The 19,337-nt window shown below is 39.6% G+C and overlaps 1 protein-coding gene across 4 annotated transcripts in view; it reads right to left on the bottom strand.

Annotated features, from left to right (window-relative positions):
• Window positions 1–19,337, bottom strand: part of LOC113604776 (uncharacterized) — a 591,327-nt gene that overhangs the window by 546,425 nt on the left and 25,565 nt on the right. For 2 of the 4 annotated variants that reach the window (XR_003426789.2, XR_008298132.1), the window contains exon 3: window positions 13,334–13,515. The exons of the other annotated variants lie outside the window; for them this stretch is intronic. The gene's annotated coding sequence lies outside the window, so the exon portion shown is untranslated. The remainder of the gene's footprint in view (window positions 1–13,333; window positions 13,516–19,337) is intronic. 4 annotated transcript variants of the gene reach the window in all.

The following is a 19,337-nucleotide window of genomic DNA, read 5'->3' as shown; positions in this document are numbered from 1 at the left end:
CCCAAGTCAACTCTATTTCCGGCCAATGGCTCATGTCATTATGGAGACTGGCAAATCCAAAATTACCAGGGCGGGCCAGCAGGCTACACACTCAGAGAGGAACCAATGTTACAGTTCAAATCTGAAAGTCATCTGCTGTAGAATTCCTCTTGGTCAGAGGAGGTCAGTCTTTTGTTCTAGTCTGGCCCTTCGATTGATCAGATTAGGCTCACCCACATTATGGAGAGCAATCTGCTTTACTCAAAGTCCACCAATTTAAATGTCGATTTCATTCAAAAAGACTCTCATAGAAACATCCAGAATAATATTTGACCACACATCTAGTCACCATGGCCCAACCAAACTGACACATAACATTAATCGTCAACAGATTCCTGTCAACTGGAAATAATCTCATAAGTGGTGACATATAGGTAGAGGCAGTCCAACTATCTAAGAGAAAAAACTACAGAGGTGAACCATGAGCTAGCTGACTGGGAGGTTGGACTGGATAACCTGTATATTCATTTGGGGGTCTGAGTCTGGACTGTGGATATACCTCCTAGGAAGAGTGATGCATGCCTTTCTCTTTCCCCTGCATCATGCATATTCTTGCAGTTTATGTGCCTACTATTTAGAATTTCTTTTTTTAAGTAGGCTCCATGCTCAGCAAAGAGCCCAATGCAGGGCTTGAACTCAAGACCCTGAGATCAAGACCTGAGCTGAGATCAAGAGTTGGACGCTTGACTGACTGAGCCACCCAGGCACCCTAGAATTATTCTATCTTCTTGGGGCTGTCAGGCAGCTAACTGCCACTTCTTAATATTATTGCTGTGTCTGCCTTGAACAGCTAATAATGGATGTGAAAGCCCTTTGTATAATTATTAATGCCAAGGAAATGTGCAGCAATATATTGTTCTGGTCTCCTGTGGACTAGATAAACCCAGATAACCAAGCTTATTATAATTATGTCTAAAATTAAAGTAAATAAATACCTGGTGAGTGCCTGAGTGTGTATGTATGGTGTGTGTGTGTGTGTGTGTGTGTGTGTGTGTGTGTGTGTTTAATGGTTGAAAAGTACTGACTTAATGCATGAATCTTGTAACATCTATTTACATGCACTGAAACTCAGTGGTTTATTCCATTTTCCCATCTGGGTTCTAGATACATGAGATGGTTTAGTGGAGAGTTTTGCATTGGTACAGTATTGTCCTAAGTTACCTATCATTTCTGCTTAAATCATCTGTGGAACAAGGCACCAAATATACAAATAAATTCCATGATAAGCACACAAATAATTCTCCAGTCTCAATAAGTACTTCTCTACTCATAAATTGAAGAATTAATATAGTCTCTCTGCTTTGCTGATTAGTATGAGTCTCCTTTACTTTAAAATTAGGATTGTGTTCATGAAGTAAGGTTAGAAGTTCAGGAAAAGGAAGAAATGCTCTATTTAAAAATGTACGACTATTGGGGTGCCTGGGTGGCTCAGTTGGTTAGGCGTCCAACTTCGGCTCAGGTCATGATCTCACAGTTCATGAGTTTGAGCCCCGCGTTGGGCTCTGTGCTCACAGCTCAGAGCCTGGAGCCTGCTTCAGATTCTGTGTCTCCCTCTCTCTCTGCCCCATCCCCACTCATGCTCTGTCTCTCTCTGTCTTAAAAATAAATAAAACATTAAAAAATTTTTTTTAATGTACAACTATTTATTTTTAGCTACCACTTTTTAGCATGTAGGTATTCAAATATAAAGTGCTTAGGAGGTAGGTGTATTCCATAAACTGTCATCTTTCTCTCACTTCAAGAGGCTCATCATTAACCTTTCCATTAATTCTATATCTTTCCGATCTTCCTAAATCAACACCTACTCTAAATTACTACTCAAATTAAACCCTAGTTTTACATCTACATTCTCTCTGTTTTAGTCTGAAAAGCCTGTAAGCTTTTCTGTCTAGTCCCCATTTCTGCCTCACTCCAGAATCTGGCTTGAAGCCTGGACTTTCTCAAATCCAATTGCTAGCGAGCAAATCCTCTATCAAACAGCTCTCTCACATGTCTGTGTATTAAAAATAGCTAATATGACTCACCAACACTTCTTACTCAGACCAAAGGGCAGCTCTTGCACCCCAGGGATGGGAAAGCAGAGGAGGGCAATATGTGAAGAAAAGCACCGATATTCAGAAACAATTTTCCAAATTTCATATTGATGTTGAATTTGGTTCTGGTATTTCCATTAAGAAACATATCTGCAAGTGATTTTATGTAGAATTATTCTTTTTTGCTGATTTTCCTGGAAAGTTACATTTTCTTAAATGTCTGGTATGGCTAGTATGGTATTGTCATGTTTATTCACGGATCACCCTGTTTAGACTAATATTAGAATAATGGCCTTGGTTTCAAAAATGGCTTTTGTCAAACTCTCTTTGGCCTTAGAAGTCTGAGATAATCTTGTAATTATTCATTCCTTCATGCAAGAATCATTGGATAACTTCTCTAGTTTTTAATGTTTATTTATTTTTGAGAGAGAGAGAGAGAGAGAGAGAGAGAGAGGGAGCGGGGGAGGGGCAGACAGAGAGGGGGACAGAGGATCCAAAGTAGGCTCTGCACTGCAGCACAGAGCCCGATGGGGGGCTTGAACCCAAGAACCATGAGATCATGACATGAGCCAAAGCCAGATGCCTAACCAACTGAGCCACCCAGGAACCCTTCACTGAGTAACTTCTGTAGTGTGCAGGACTGCCATGATCCTCACTCCAGGCAGCACTATTCTCATATTCTCTGGAGTTGAGTCCTAGGGGGGCATTCCTTGAAGTTGTATATTTCCTGACAGGGATAAAAAGGCATATGTGACATAGTCACCTAGACTAGGCCCTCCAGGAGTGATTACTAAACCTCATTAAAAACAAGTAGACTATGCATTCACTGTGTTATTCATTCATACAGTCTGGTTAGTCATTAATGAAACCAAGTTTAGGTTTTTCTTGGTCTCTTGTGATTTTCCCAATATCTAGACACTCTATCCCTGACATGAAAGTACATTTCGTAATCAATGTAAGCACAAAACAGGCAGAGATTCAAAAGTAACTATTAAAAAAAAAGTAACTATGAACTAGGCAGTAAAAATGCACTTTCATATGAAGTTTCTGTCTTGTAAAGTGTTGATAATTCTTATCAACCAATGGGATAAAGTCCAGCCCTTCATCAAACACAGCTGATAACATGACCTTCATAAATGACAAAAAGTCAAGTTTGAGTCCATCCCTTCTACTTTTTTTTTTTTTAATCAGTCTATAACAACAAAAAAATTGCCTCTCTTTAATACAGACAAGCCAGGAAGGTCATACAATCTAGTTATGAGCGGTTTTATTTGTTACCATTTATTAAAAAAAAATTCTTTCACTAAGAAAACTTTTTTTCCTAATAGTAACTGACCTCTGTCATGATTCTTTTCCACCTCTGTCAAACATTTCTAAGACTTAACTACTTAGGTTACTTAGATCAAAAACACCTTGTAATTCAGGTGGAAATAATTCTTCAAGCAGAGGAATTTATATGACCTACCTTTTACCATCCATTAAGCAGCTTTTTATGTTGGGCCTACTTGTAATGTGTATTAATGTCAGCTTGTAAGAGAAAATGACATTCAGCATTTTCACTGGTTTATAATAAGAAATCGCTATTTCAAATAACCTTCACCCATACTGATAAAAACTGGAATCAATACTGAGTGCTGGAAGAGGGTGGATACTAAGATGACTAAGACATTATCTCTTCTCTCTAAATGCATGGTCTGGAGCGTGAGACTCACATCTATTCAAAAGGCAAGCTAACAGGGGCTATAAGTATGCATTAAACAGAGAGCTTTGAGAATATGGGAAGATTAACTCCAAATGGGGGATTTGAAAATGTGTACAGCCACCACGTGGGGATGTCAGAGGAAGGAGAAAACAAGGGGATTAAGAAATGAAGAGAAAATTAACAGAAAGTTTTGGAGAAATTTAAGAATGGAAGTCTGGTTGAGGAATTCAGACTTAACTGTGTAAATCCTGGGAGTTGGAAGTAACATGCTCAGATTTGTGTTCCCTTAGTACAGGTTAATGCATTCTCCCTGTTCCATACAGGGTACAATCAAAATTGTATTACTTAAGGTCTATAAAAATCTCTGCCAACCTATTCTGTGTTGCTGTCCTCTTGCCCATTCCATTCCTGTCTGAGGACTTCACTTCCACCAAACAGACTTTCACTCTCACCACCCAGCATGTCAGGATTCCTACCACCTTTGTTGTTTCCCTCAAATTCTACCATAAATCTGGAATCCTTCCTCATTCTTCCCCAGATACCCAATTTATACACTCAGCATTTATTTGTATGCATTTACACTAATTACTTTTTTTTTTTTTTTTTTTAGCTGAGGGCCTAGCATATATTAAGCCCTGTGTGAGATACAAAGTTATACCATATTAGGTCACTAATAATCAAGGAGTTGATAACTTGTCTAAATCCTATCTATCCTCTGAGAGAACTTCTCCAGACCAGCCTGGCTCCTGAAATGCTATGGTATGTTCAGAGATGTCAGTACCAATTACGTAAAAGATCTAAATTATTTCCAAAGTGATCTCCTTTTTCTTGAAATATTATTTGAAATATTTATTATTGTTTATTTTTCATCAGTTAAATGATTTTGAGTTTCTTCAGAATAGGAATCCCATTTCACCTTTCTCTATAGCACTAATTAAAATGTTTTCTATTGAAACGCCCAGAGTCTAAGAGACCCCCAAAAACAAACCACCAGAGTCCAGAGTCAAAGCTAAGCAGCAAGGGTCATTTATTGCAGGTTCGAAACTGGACCTCTGCGCCCCCGTTGCCCGTGATGCCAAGAGGCCCTGAGAGAGGTTTTTACACCCCTTTTATAGACAGGTACAAACAAGTCATGGGGAAATCAGGAATTTTCCACAGTTACAGAGCTGTGATTGGTTGGTGTTTAAAGTTGGACACTTAACAGTATTCGATTGGTTCCTGCCTTTAGGTCAGACCACAACCGGGGGTACGGGTATCACAATGATTGATCAGGAATACACAGATGTGCCAAGCAACAATGATTGATCAGGAGTACACGGATGTGCCAAGTAACAATGGTTGATCAAGAATATACGGATGTGCCAGGCAATAATGATTGATCAGGAATACATTGGCGTGCCAAGCAATTGTACAGAAGCGGAACAAGCTGGTTAAGCTTGGTTAGGTTTCAGTTTCCCGTAACTTAAGCTTTTAAGTTGCAATTTTCTCACGCCTTTCACTATATTATAGATGCTATAGTGCTCAACAAATAATTGGCAATCAAAGAGAAGTTAATTATATACATTATATATTATATTATAAATATTACTAGCAAATAACTATATAATATAAATACAGAAAATAGTATCAATATCAGCATAATAGGCAGGTATTATGATATAGTGATTATATCTGCATTTTTAGTTTCATGAGCCAATAATTTCTTCATGCATATATGTGCATATGTATATATGGCCAAAATTTTATTTTCCTAATTAAGATTCCTTCAAAAATCTATTGTTACATAAATTGTACCACCATAAAGTTCTGTGAAAAATCTCTTACTCTGTCATCAGATTTTCCTAAAGCTGAAAAAAAATCAATTTTTCATAAAAGCAGAAACATTATTTCAGAATAAATAAGATTTTAAATTGAATAAACATGAAAAATCACTATAGCATCTTAATTATATTTGTCTTGCCATTTGTTTTTTGTTTTATTTTTTTTATTTTGACATTGAAATCATTTAAGTAAACTACAGAAATGTGGAAAAGAGGAAGTAAAAGCTAGAACAAAAATGTCATAGTACCACTGGTTGAGTGATTCTTTTTTAAAAATATTTATTTATTTATTTATTTATTTATTTATTTATTTATTTATTTATTGAGAGAGAGAGAGAGAGAGAGAGAGAGAGAGAGAGAGACAGAATGAGTGAATAGGGGGGCAGGGAAGAGAGAGGCGGAGAGAGAGAATTCCAAGCAGGCTGCACACTGTCAAAACAAAGCCCGATGCAGGGCTCAGACACACGAACCTTGAGATCATGACCTGAGTAAAACCAAGAGTCCAATGCTTAACCGACTGAGCTGCCCCTATTTATTTTTTGGGAGACTACAAGTGGGGAGGGGCAGAGAGAGGGGGACAGAAGATCTGAAGCAGGCTTTGTGCTGACAGGCTAACAGCAGTGAGCCTGACACGGGGCTCAAACTCACAAACCATGAGATTGTGACCTGAGCCGAAGTGTTGATTGTTCAACCAACTGAACCACCCAGGTGTCCCCAAGTGATTATTTCAATTAATCCTTGTAAAAATCCTGTAGATTAGGTCTCCATAAGCTCTAGTCAGACTCAGAGAACTTAAATAACTTGCCCAAGCAAGGTCCCTAAAATACAAAATTCAAACCCAGGTGTCTGTGACATCAAAGTCACATCTCTGCTGTGTCTCCTGGTTCTACACCCAGAAAAGGAGTACAGACTTTGAGGAAGAAGTGGTGGGGTGCCTGGGTGGCTCAGTAGGTTGAGCATCTGACTTCAGCTCAGGTCATGATCTCATGGTAGGTCCATGAGTTTGAGCCCCGCATTGGGCTGTGTGACAGCTCAGAGCCTGGAGCCTGCTTCAGATTCTGTGTCTCCCTCTCTCTTTCTGCCCCTCCCCCAGTCATGATCTGTCTGTCTGTCTCTCTCTCTGTCTCTCAAAAATGAATAAATGTTAAAAAAAAATTAAAAAAAAGTGGTGGCATTTTAAATTGAGCCTGCGGCGGGGGCTCCTGGGTGGCTCAGTCGGTTAAGTGTCTGACTTCAGCTCACGTCATGATCTCACAGCTTGTGAGTTGGAGCCCCACATCAGGCTCTGCACTGACAGCTCAGAGCCTAGAGCTGCTTTCGATACTGTGTCTCCCTCTCTCTCTGCCCCTCCCCTGTTTGCACTCTTTCTCTATCTCTCAAAAATAAGTAATAAAGCATTAAGAAAAATAATAATAAATTGAGCCTCCAGGGAGTGCTGGGTTTTGCAGGGCAGAGACAGGGTGAAATATTCCTGTGTCAGGGAGAAGCTGTGCTAAGGCATGTGGCAGGGAGTCTGGTGGATGCTGTGGTGAGCATCCCCTCTCCGGACTGGAGGCATTTTCATTCCCCCAACAGCTGTCAGGTTGGTGGGTGATGGCTGTCTGCGATTTGCTATCAGAACCACCTCTCCCAGGGGCAGCCCACACAGATAACCACTCAATGCTGGATGAAGGACTAACCCCCTTGCCTCATGGTGGGACAACTCTGAAGGGACGTATAGCTCCAGAACTCTGTTACAACTGCATCTCCCCTAGGGGATCCTGGGTGGCTTAGCTAGTTAAGCTTCAGACTCTTGACTTAGGCTCAGGTCTAAATCTCATTGATCTCATGCCTCCTAGGGTTCTGTGCTGACAGCCTGGAGCCTGCTTGGGATTCTCTCTGCCTCTATCTCTCTCTAAAATAAATAAATAAATGAACATTAAAAACAAAAACAAAAAAAACAACTGCATCTCCTCTATCTTCTGCCCAATCCTAATTCCTTTGCTCCTTGATAAACTTTCTACATGCAAGTTTCCATCTCACAGTCTATTTCCCAGGCAAGTGGTCTATGACATTAGGAAATATAACCATAAACAAACAAACACAGTATGGTGTATAACAGTGATAAGAGGGAGATAAAATTCTGTTTGGAGAAAACCTTGAATTCCATGCTAAGGAATTAGGACTTTATCCTGTGGAAGAGTGGCTGTAAGAATGCTTAGGGGTACAGGAAGAAATGTTTATTATTATTCATATTTTTACAAATGTCTACTCTTCTCTGTTTTATAAATATAGATAATATATTAGTAACACAGTGCAAACACATGCACAGAGACACTGGTAAGTGTTCTTTTTTTTTTTTTTTAATTTACCACTTTAGCCGGGTTTTTTTTTTAAGTGTTTATTTATTTTTGAGAGACAGAGAGCACAAGAGAGGGGGAGGTACAGAGAGGGGTTGGGGACAGAGGATCCCAGGCGGGCTCTGTACTGACAGCAGAGAGCCCGATGTGGGGCTCCAGCCCATGAACCATGAGATCACGACCTAAGCCCAAGTCAGACGCTCAGCCGACTGAGTCATCCAGGCACCCCTCTATTCTCATTTTTTAAATAGATGTGCGCAATCAAAAATTGAGAGTACAGAGGTCATGATCTCGCAATTCATGAGTTAAAGCCCCACGCTGGGCTCTGTGCTGACAGCTCAGAGCCTGGAGCCTGCTTGGGATTCTGTGTCTCCCTCTCTCTCTGCCCCTCTTCCACTTGTGCCCTCTCTCTCTCCCCCTCAAAAATAAATAAATATTAAAAATAAATTTTTTAATTGACAGCACAGCTACTGACATTGGGAATGTCAATGAAGTTTTGTTTTTGTTTTTGGATTGTTTTTTCATGAATAAAGATATGTTCGGGATAATTAGAATAGTGATTCTCAACCTTCAACCCAGGAGAATCGCTTGAAAATTACTAAACAATATTGACAACCAGGCACCACCCCAAACCAATGACATCGTTCTCTGGGGTGCAAACAAACATCGATATTTTTCTTTGCCCTTGATGATTCTAAAAGAGGACTTCAACTACCTTCATTTTGACCTCAAACTTTCTAATCGATTATGTTCTTCTTTCCAGTTTATCTCACAACTCAGGCAAAAGGCAGCGGGCAAAGTATCCCCCGAGGGGAACTGAAACTATCCCCTCAAGTAACAAAGACCATACTGAACTAGCAAGACCCCATGTGATTGATAACTATCTACCTGATCTTTACCACCCACCTGCACGTACACCCCCACCATTACCACACATTTTCCTTTTATCAACCTGGAAGTATTACCTGCACTTTGGAGACAAGCTTTGAGACGCTAATCCACTGTCTTCCAGGTGTTGGCCTCACTGAAATAAATCCCTTTCTTGCTTCACCATCACTTATTTCTCTGACTTTGGATTTTGTTAGAGGCAAGTGACGAACCTGGTCTGTTTAGGACGCACAGAGCCAGGTTCTCTTGCACTTCTGCATCCCAGCTACAATTCCAATGTTCTGGGGTTAAGAACCACCAAATTAGAGTTACAATCAAATTTTGTTTTTTGGTTTTTTTTAAATAAGAATGTCTTTGGAAATATATATATATATATATATATATATATATATACACACATACATATATATATATATATATATATATATTTATTTATTTATTTATTTTAACGTTGGGGCAAAGTCAGTTGAGTCTCTGACTTTGGCTTAGGTCATGATCTCACAGTTTGTGAGTTCAAGTCCCACATTGGGCTTGCTGCTGTCCGCCTGTCAGTGCAGAGTCTGCTTCAGATCCTCTGTCCCCTCTTCCCTGCCCCTCCCCTACTTGGGCTGTCTCAAAAATAAACATTAAAAAAATTTTTTTCCATGACCTGAGCCGAAGTCGAACGCTCAACTGATTGAGCCACCCAGTTGCCCCTAGAGTTACAATCAACTTTCGTCTGAGTTGGTCAACAAAACATTATAATTCTTAATTCAAACTATTAAAGATCCTAAAAAGTAACTATCTAGTTACTAGATTTGAGAGATGCTTTCACCTTAAATATAAGGTCTGTGGGGCGCCTGGGTAGCTCAATTGGTTAAACGTCTGACTTGGGCTCAGGTCATGATCTCATGGTTTGTGAGTTTGAGCCCTGTGTTGGGCTCTGTGCTACCAGCTCTGTGCTACCTGCTTCGGATTCTGTGTCTCCCTCTCTCTCTGCCCCTCCCCTGCTCACGCTTTGTCTCTCTCTCTCTTTCTCTCTCAAAAATAAATAAATATTAAAAAAAGGCTTTTTTAAATATAAGGTCTGTATTGGAAATAAACATGGTTATTCTCTCCACATTTTATGTTTACTTCCTTATAAAGCCTGGCAGTCATGTGAGCAGAAAGAAATGAGTAACACACCCATTAAGAGACCTTTCACATAAACCACTTTCTTATCTGCTAGAATTCTAGTGAGCTCTCAGCCTCTCAGCATGTTTTTCACAATAATAAAAAACACACAATGACCCTCTTACTCTTCTTTACCAGTTGATTATTTAATACTGATTAGCTTTGAAATGCAAATAGCCCTATCAAATAGCAAGCGACTAGCCCTCACCTAGGCTAAAGCTGTATTAGAGTGAAAGCCAAAACCATTTTACACAAAGACAATATAGTCCAGCTAAAGGCTCCTCAAAGATCTCCAATTTTTTCAGGATTATATTCAGGATATGAAATACTTTGTACTGACTAACAGATTATCTTCTCTTCTAAATGCATTAACCCTTTGCTGACCATTAGCTGAACTGTCAAAGCAAATATAATGCTTTCAGCATTTATGTTTACATCAAAAATGACCGATACCAGTAGGAGAGAGAATTTGTATAGAAGAATCTTATCTAGGCTATTATATTAGGACCACTATTTTTCTTAAACAGAGAGTAACAACTTTAAAGCTGCAATATACCTTTGAGACTACCTAATTCACCCTCTTCGGTTTACAGATAAGCGCCCAGGTCTAGCGTGCCTTTACTAGGTCAGTATTTAGGCTGGAGGAAACAGGGTTGGGTTGCTGAACAGTAAATTCCTGGTGGGGTGGAAACTGAGCTGGCTTTGGCAGGCGGGTGTTAAACCAGCTGGAGTCCCTGGCCTGAAATTCAAGGCTCCAGAGGAAGAATGAGAGGTTGAGCAGGGCCTAAAACAGGATATCAAGACTAGGGCTGATTTCTCAAAGCAGCAGGAAGGGATGAGGCTTCGGTCAGGTCCCCAGGCTGTACACCATAAGCATGGTATGCCCCCCTCTGCCACCCCTCCACCCCCCACCCCCCAGCCAGGTGCTCAGGTCAACTGGGCATTCCTCTGTGGTGTTGATGCCAAGAAGCCAGATTAACATCTCAGTGCCATAGTTTAGAAATAATACAGGACCCCCCCTGCCCGCCCTGTTCCCCACGCCCCTGCCCCCGTAGAAATGCAATGCCTGCCCCAAGCTATGAAGTGCCATCCTGTTCTTCCTCTTTAAAAATATCTACTAGTGGGGCGCCTGCGTGGCTCAGTCAGTTGAGTGTTCAACTTTGGCTCAGGTTATGATCTCATGGTTGGTGAGTCCAAGCCCCCGCACAGGGCTCGCTGCTGTCAGCACAGAGCCTGCTTCACAGACCCTGCTTCGGATCCTCTGTCCCTCTCTCTCTGCCCCTCCCCTGCTCTCTCTCCACAATAAATAGGCATTAAAAAGTATATATCTACTATTACAGATATCTGCTTGGTGGTTGCCCAAAGGGCTCAGGGGAAGGGAGAATGAGAAGTTATTGCTTAATGGGTTCAGAGTATCAGTTGGGGAAGATGAATAAGTTGTAGAAATGGATGGTAGCAATGGTTGCATGACACTGTGACTGTACTAGTTGTCGCCGAACTACACACTTAAACATGGTAAGTTTGGGGGCTCCTGGGTGGCTTAGTCGGTTGAGCATCTGACTTCGGTTCAGGTCATGATCTTACTGTTCCTGGGTTTGAGCCCACTTTGAGCTCTCTGCTGTCAACATGGAGCCTGCTTCTGATCCCCTGCTCCTCCCCTGCTCACGTTCTCTTTCCCCTCTCTCTCACAAATAAATTTTAAAAAACAGTAAAAAAAAACGGTAAATTTTATGTTATGTATACTTTAACAGGAAAAAACCCTCTGCCATTAGTTCTTCATTCACTAATATCTGCTTTTGAATAAATTCCTCATTCTTGTTTACTTTTATTTAAGTAAAAAAAAAAATCTCCAAAAAATTCAAGAATTCTGTTTGAAGAAATCATTTCCAGACTGAAAATCACTTGTTATAGACAGTGAAATCTCTGAGAAAATCTATTTTTTTAATGTTATGTCAGAAGCAGTTGGTAAATGAAGAACATAAAGAATTTTAAGTTTCAGAGAGCTGAAGTTTTCTCACAACCCCAGATAAAAACATTAGTTCCTAACATTACTTCCTCCACCCCCTCCCAAAAAGATCTTTAATAACACGGAAGTGTCTCCTTGTAAGTATCTAAAACATGCCAAATAAAGGAGAGGGGAGGCTTTCTGGATTTGTTGTTGGCTGTCATTTAATTGTCATTTTACGGCCAAGGAAATTGAGGATTAGAGAGGTTAAGTATTTTGCCCGAGGTCACACAGTTTGGAAGAACTGGGTCTAGACTAGAATCTAAAGCAATCAAACTCCCAATCCTCATTGTTAACCATTTGCTTTTCATATGCAAATGTATTTCTTGCTTCAAACTATGTAATAATTATAAATAATGCAATAGGGATGGGGGTAAGACAATGGCATTGAGTAATACCCCAAACAACTAAAGTAAATTGCTTCTAAATGGTGCAAGAGTCATAAAGCACTCCATCTGGAACGTCCCTCTAAAAGCAGGTCATCGGGACATCTGGGGGCTCAGTCTGTTAGACATCTGCCTTTGGCTCAGGTCATGATCTCACGGTTCTCAGGGTTTGAGCCGGGCATCGAACTCTCTGCTGTCAGCTAGAGGCTGTTTCAGATCTTCTGTCCCCTTTTCTCTCTGCCCTTCCCCCACTCGTGTTCTCTGTCTCTCTCAAAGAATAAACATTAAAAAAAGTTAATAAGAAAAAATAAAAGCAGGCCATCAATAAAACCCTCTCACCACAGCACTGAAAGCAAAAAAGCAAATCATTTTGCAGAGAGCAATTAGCATGACGTAGATGTAAACTCCGGGTGTTTCAGTCTGAACCTTGAACAGTTGTAGACAGACTGAAGATTTAATACAGTTTCTATTCCCCACACCCACAGCAGCCCCACCCCCACCCCACCCCATACCAGGAAGTTCCCAGCTGGGCATGAATCTGCATGATACCAGCAAGGAAGGTGAAGACTGGTATGAGAGCTTCAAAAGGATCAACGGGTGGATCAGAGCCAGAACAAGAGAACAAGTAGAGAGTTGCTTATCTTACTTTTAGCTGCAGGTTTTTCCAACACCCTATTGAGAAAGTGTTGAGTCAACACCTTTGTGATCATATATAGTCTAAATATCTTCATGCTCACACGTATCAGGAACTGTTGGTGCATGTATTTACATTTAGGTGAGCCAGACCTAGGGTAACACTATAGGCAAAAGCAGCCATAATTTTGTATCTCCCCAGATCTGCTCCTCTTATCCTTTGGGAATTCCAGTTTTTTCATACCCTCCAGAAATGGTCAAAGAGGGACTAGAGATTATTTTTCCATAAGCAACTTGGTCTAGTTCATGGAATCATTTCTTTCCTCTCCTACTCACCTCACTGCAGTTATTAGATATGACTCTGGTAATTTCCAATCTGCTGAATGGCAACTGTGATGCTGATGTTTGCTGAAGCTGCTGCCACTGCTGTTGAACATGCAGAGGTGTGCCGTTTAGGGGCCAACATCCGGATGTAGAAGGCAACGATTCCCTTTGTCTGATCCATGAAGGCAGATGGCCTGGGTTCAAATGCAACTTTGTCATTCACTAGGTATATGAATATGAACAAGTCTTCGTGTATTTATCAAACGGGAATTTCAATAGCCCTTACCTGATAGAATTGTGACATGATGCATGTAAAGTGCTTAGCTAACATTAAGTGCTTATTATAAACCGTCTTAGATTATCTTAGATGGGGTGGCTTATAAACAACATAAACTTATTTCTCACTGTTCTCAGGGCTGGGCAATCCAAGATCAAGGTGCTGGCAGATTCAGTGTCTAGTGACAGCCTGCTTCCTGGCTCATGGAACATCATCTTCTCACTGTGTCCTCATATGGTGGAAAAGACAAGGGAGCTCTCTGTCTTTTACAAGGATGTTAATTCCATTCATGAGAAGCTTCACTCTCATGATCTAATCTCCCCCAAAAGTACCCACCATAACATTGGGGGATTTAGAATTTTGAGAGGACATAAGCATTAGGTCTATAGCATGAACTAAGCAATGTACTAATATCGTTTTTATTGATAAGAAGCCAGGAGTGGGGAGGGGTACCTGGATAGCTCAGTCTGTTAAGTCCCCAACTCTTGATCTCAGCTCAGGTCATGATCTCACAGTTCATGAATTTGAGCCCTACATCAGGCAACACACCATCAGTGCGGAGCGTGCTTGGGATTCTCCACCCCCCCTCCTGCCGTCCTTCCTCTGTTTGCTCTCTCCCCCCCCCCTCGCAGAATAAATAAACTGAAAAAAAAATTTTTTTTTAATGGTAAGAAGCAAGGGGAAGATGCCACTCTCTGCATTCCATATAATAAACAGCTCTGCCCCTTTTCAACTTGGTGTTTAATGACAACAGCCCCCCACTTTAGGGTCTAGACTGGCTGGGAACAACATTAATGGTAGACAAGGTGCTAAACTCAGAAACAGTCTTCTATACAGGCCCATATGTGACTCTTGGAGTTAACCAAGTATCCAGGACATTTAATAAACTGTACCTAGTTTATTAATTACATAATTCCAGTACAATATTTTTTTTTCTTTTTAAAGTACCAAAAATGATCAGATAAAAAAGGAGAATATACTTAATTTTCAGGGACTTTCAGGCATTGTTAAGGAGGACCCCAAATATAATAAACTTCTCTAAAATTTGAGTTGTCCAGGTGCAAAAGACACAGGTAATATGAAATATCTCTTACAGAATGGTGCCTGGTGAATCATATCTAACCAACATTAAGGATTTCACGAATTCCTCTTGGGAATTATCTTAAAAAAAAAATCAGTCAATGAAGAGATTGAAGCAAAGAGTTCAGAAACAGAGAAACTGTAGTGGGAAAGCTGGCCGTGAGTATAGTCTCTGTTAAAAACGCAGAAATGACACTATGGAGTTACTATGGAGATTTTGCTACAGGCTGGAAAATAAATGTTAAAAATCATATAATGTATAAACTATAATAATAGTCTAAATAAACATTACTAGGAGGAATGCCAGAAGCGATAAGGTCCTTGATCTTTTCTTAGCAAGATGTTAATTACTATCAGCTAAGATATAAAGGTTTTATTAAAAAATAAACACAACTTCAACCTCTTTGTATTTTTCATAAGTTCTTTCCTAAGAGGATTCTTTCAGGGGCACCTGTGTGGCTCAGTCGGTAGAGCATCCAACTCCTGATTTCCGCTCAGGTCATGATCTCACAGTACATGAGTTCAGGCCCCATGTAGGGCTCTGTGCTGACAGCGTGGAGCCTGCTTGGAATTCTCTCTCTCCCTCTCTCTGCCCCTCCCCCCCCATTTGCACTCTCCCTCTCTAAATAAATAAATAAACTTTTTTTAAAGAAGACTCTTTTAGAAAATATTACCTCTTGTAGTCAAGAACTATGTCCTGATTTTGAATTTCAACAACTCCTTTAGCTTCACTTATTTCTTTTTTGTACTGTATATCTGAATTAAATTACACTTATAAACAGGACTTATTATCGCTCTTCTTCCTTGCTGTCACTGGAAAACATCTTAGGTGAGTTTCATTACTGTGGACTTGTGGTTCAGGGCAGACTTGCAGGGCTAAGCAGGCCCTACTTCCCCTTTTGATTCAGGGTCAAGCCATGAGTCTCACTCCTACAGTCTTATTTCACGGGCCCTGCTGCATGGCTTGCACCTGGGCCTTGGACGGGACTACTTAACCCAATCTATGAACCTACCTGAAACCAAACTTCAGGTAGAAAACTTAGGGGTCAAGAATTGGGGCAATTTGTCTCCCTTCCCCAAAGACAGCTGGGCTCCTCATATAAATAGTTTCCTTCAACTTTTCAGTTAAGGAGCTGGCTTTAAACTAAATGCCTCTTTCTTCTGTTTCCTATCACCCATGCCCTCTAGTATGCACAAGTTATAATGCTCTGCTTAAAGATGGTCTTCGGTCTTTATCCACTGAGGAGGGAGTGGCAACATCTTTTGCATAAGAAGAAAAAGAAAATATTCATGTAATCCTTTCTAGGGCATAAATTTGACAGATTGTCCTATTAGGTAAGTAAATAAAAGCTTAATATATATATACTTGTAGTTCAGTGTAATTCAGTGAAACACTTCAGACAGTGCTAGAATTGTCATAGTAATTTGGTACCATGAGTGAGTCACCTTGGAATACTACTAATACTACTACTACTAATTAGTAATCTAATACGTTTTATCTATTGGTGTTCCAGGAGAATATGTACCTCTATTATTTGTCATGAGAATTACCTCGTTAGTATATTAATGGTAACTCTTTTTTTTTTTTTAAGAGTGTTTTTTAGGGGTGGCTCAGTCAGCTAAGCTTCCAACTTAGGCTCAAGTCATGACCTCACACCTCATGGGTTCAAGCTCCATATCAGGCTCTGTGCTGACAGCTCAGAGCCTAAGCCTGCTTCAGATTCTGTGTCTCCCTCTCTCTCTGCCCCTCCCCTACTCACACTCTGTCTCTCTCTCTCAAAAAATAAATCAACACTAAAAAAAAAAAAAAAAAAAAAGAGTGGTTTAAAAAAAATGTTTATTTATTTTTTAGAGAGAGACAGAGAGGGAGGAGTGGCAGAGAGCAAGGAGATGGAGAATCCAAAGCAGGCTCCCACCTGTCAGTGCAGAGCCCAATGTGGGGCTCGAACTCAGGAACTGTGAAATCATGACCTGAGTGGAAGTCAGGTGCTTAGCTGACTGAGCCACCCAGTTGCCCCTATTAGTGGTAATTCTTGATTAATCTTGGTGTTACATGTTGAATGATTGTCAAGATTTCACCACAAAAAGGCAACCATTATGTGTACATCTTTAAAGAGGAGTATAAAATTTCTTAACACTTCTAGAGAACATAAAAGGAGTCCATATTTTAATTTCTTTTATGTGCAGCTAGTACATGTAAAAAGGACATTTTTACTGCTTAGGATACAGACTCTATGCAATAACACTATATAAAACTTTAAAATTAAAAAAACACTTTTATATTATTTTTATTACCTGTAATATTTTTTTTCTGATTAGAATATTACTATTTACTACAGAAAACTTGGAAAATACAGAAAAGCACAAAGAGAAAATTAGTCACCCATATTTCTTCAGCCAGATTTAAACCTGTTCACATTTTTTAAGTTTATTTGTTTGTTTTTTGTTTTTTAGATGGAGAGAGAGCATGAGCAGTAGAGGGAGAGCAAGAGCGAGAGTGAGAGTGAGAGTGAGAGTGAGAGAGAGAGAGAGAGAGAGAGAGAGAGAGAGAATCTCAAGCAGGCTCCATGCCCAGTGGCTCAACCTGAGCCGAAATCAAGAGTTAAAGGTTGGGGAGCCTGGGTGGCCCAGTTGGTTGAGTATCTGACTTCAGCTCAGGTTGTGATCTCATAGCTCGTGAGTTTGAGCCCTGTGTCAGGCTCTGAGCTGAGCGTGTTTCAGATTCTGTGTCTCCCTCTCTCTCTGTCCCTCTCCTGCCTCACACTCTAAGAACTAAATAAACATAAAAAAAATTTTTTTTAATTAAAAAAAAAAGAGTCGGGTGCTTAACCAACTGAGCCATCTAGGTGCCCCAAACTTGTTCACATTTTAATGTAAGATCTGTTGCTATTTTTTTACATACATAAGTGTACCATTTATTGAAAACATTGGGTTCTTACCATACATTTAGTTTTATAGTTTGATGTCTTTCCTTACCATATTGCAATTTTTTTCATGTTATTCAGTATTCTTCTGTGATGGTTTTTAATGGCTGGAGAAGATATACTCTGTTTAACCAAACTCCTATTTTAGACATTTTAAGTTATTTCTTGTGTTTTACTATTATTTACTTTAAGCAATTTCTAGAAGTAGAATTTTTGGGTAAAAGTGCCTGTACATGTTGCAGGCTTATGATACCTACTGCAAATTGCACACAGCCAATGTCTCCACCCCTCCCCCATAGTCACACTAAACTTCATTTATACCCTCACTAGAAATGCAGGCAAAGTCCTGTTTCCAGCACCTATCATTGCTAATTTCTTTAATTACTAGAGAAGGATTTTTTCCCCTCATATATTGAATTGCCTTCTATGTACTTTGTCTGTTTTCTAACTCGTGTATTCAAATTTCCTAATGATTTTTTTACTTTGAAAAATAAAATAAATAGTAAGGTAATTATACGTTTCATATATTTGCAAACACTTTCCCAGTTTATTATTTTCCCCTTTAATTTTGTTTGACATTTTTTTGACATAGAGATGTTTTAAATTATTTATGTTGTCAACCTTATCAATCATTTCCCTTCTGTTTTCTTCCTTTGGTTTATGTAATTACACAGGAGTATTCACTCAGTGAAACTCATCCAGCACACTTATGATTTGCATACTTTTTTCTGTATGTATATTTCAAAAACATTTCCCAAAAATGAATCAAAGGTAAAGATCTTTTCTAGCCTCTAAATATGTGTGTGTACACACATGCGTGCACATGCATATACACACACGTATATACATATATATTCTTTTGGCTATTTTATTCATTTTTAAAATTCTTTAATCCATTTGGGTATGCTGTCATAAAGTGAACTAACCAAATGTATTTTTCCAAACTGTCAATTAATTTTAGCAGAATCATTTTTCTTTGAGTATAGATAAATACCTTTTGTCCCCCCTCAACCTCAGCATCACATTTGCAAAATGAATAAGATGGATTGATCTCTCCCCTACACTCTGTGTCTAAAGTTCTATAATGTAGTAACATAAATGTTAAATAATAATCAATGGTGATTTAAAACCCTAAGAGGAGGAAACCAAAACTAAATATACCAACCAGGCACTTCATCTAACAAGTCCAGACAGACATGAATAACCAACCTATTAATGGAATTATGTTCATACGAGCAAAGTTCAACATGTTAAAAAGGATGAAAATGAACGTAGAAAAGCTCTTTCTTCCATACTTGTAAATAGGCCAAGGAAGAAATTACCAGCAGCAAATCTAGCCACATCAACAGTAGAGCATCATCTTCTCCCTTCCAGAGTGGGAGACCCATTTGCCCCCCCCTGGTTCCCGCACATCCACATAGCCCTCCATCAGCTCCTGATACTGATCTTGGAAGCTTTGCAGACATTGACCTAGTTAGGTACAGAATCGAAATTGAATTACCATTTTCATGTTTATACAAGTCAATTACCGTTTGCCCTTGAGCTCTTCAGGAATTGACACATTCAGTGAGTAAATTTTGGTACTGAAGCTTTTAATCCCAGAAATTGGACCTAACGGGGTTTAGCATAGGAGCAAACAGGAGGTAATTCTATTCATTATTACTGAATCACTGTTGTTTTCAATGTTTCTAGTCTCCTAATTGGAGAAGCATACATTGCCATCACCTAGCCTAGC

This window comes from Acinonyx jubatus, chromosome C2, assembly GCF_027475565.1.
Source record: "Acinonyx jubatus isolate Ajub_Pintada_27869175 chromosome C2, VMU_Ajub_asm_v1.0, whole genome shotgun sequence".
Taxonomy (NCBI): Eukaryota; Metazoa; Chordata; class Mammalia; order Carnivora; family Felidae; genus Acinonyx; species Acinonyx jubatus.
Note: the sequence above shows the minus strand (reverse complement) of the source record. Positions and strands in the feature narration are given on the sequence as shown.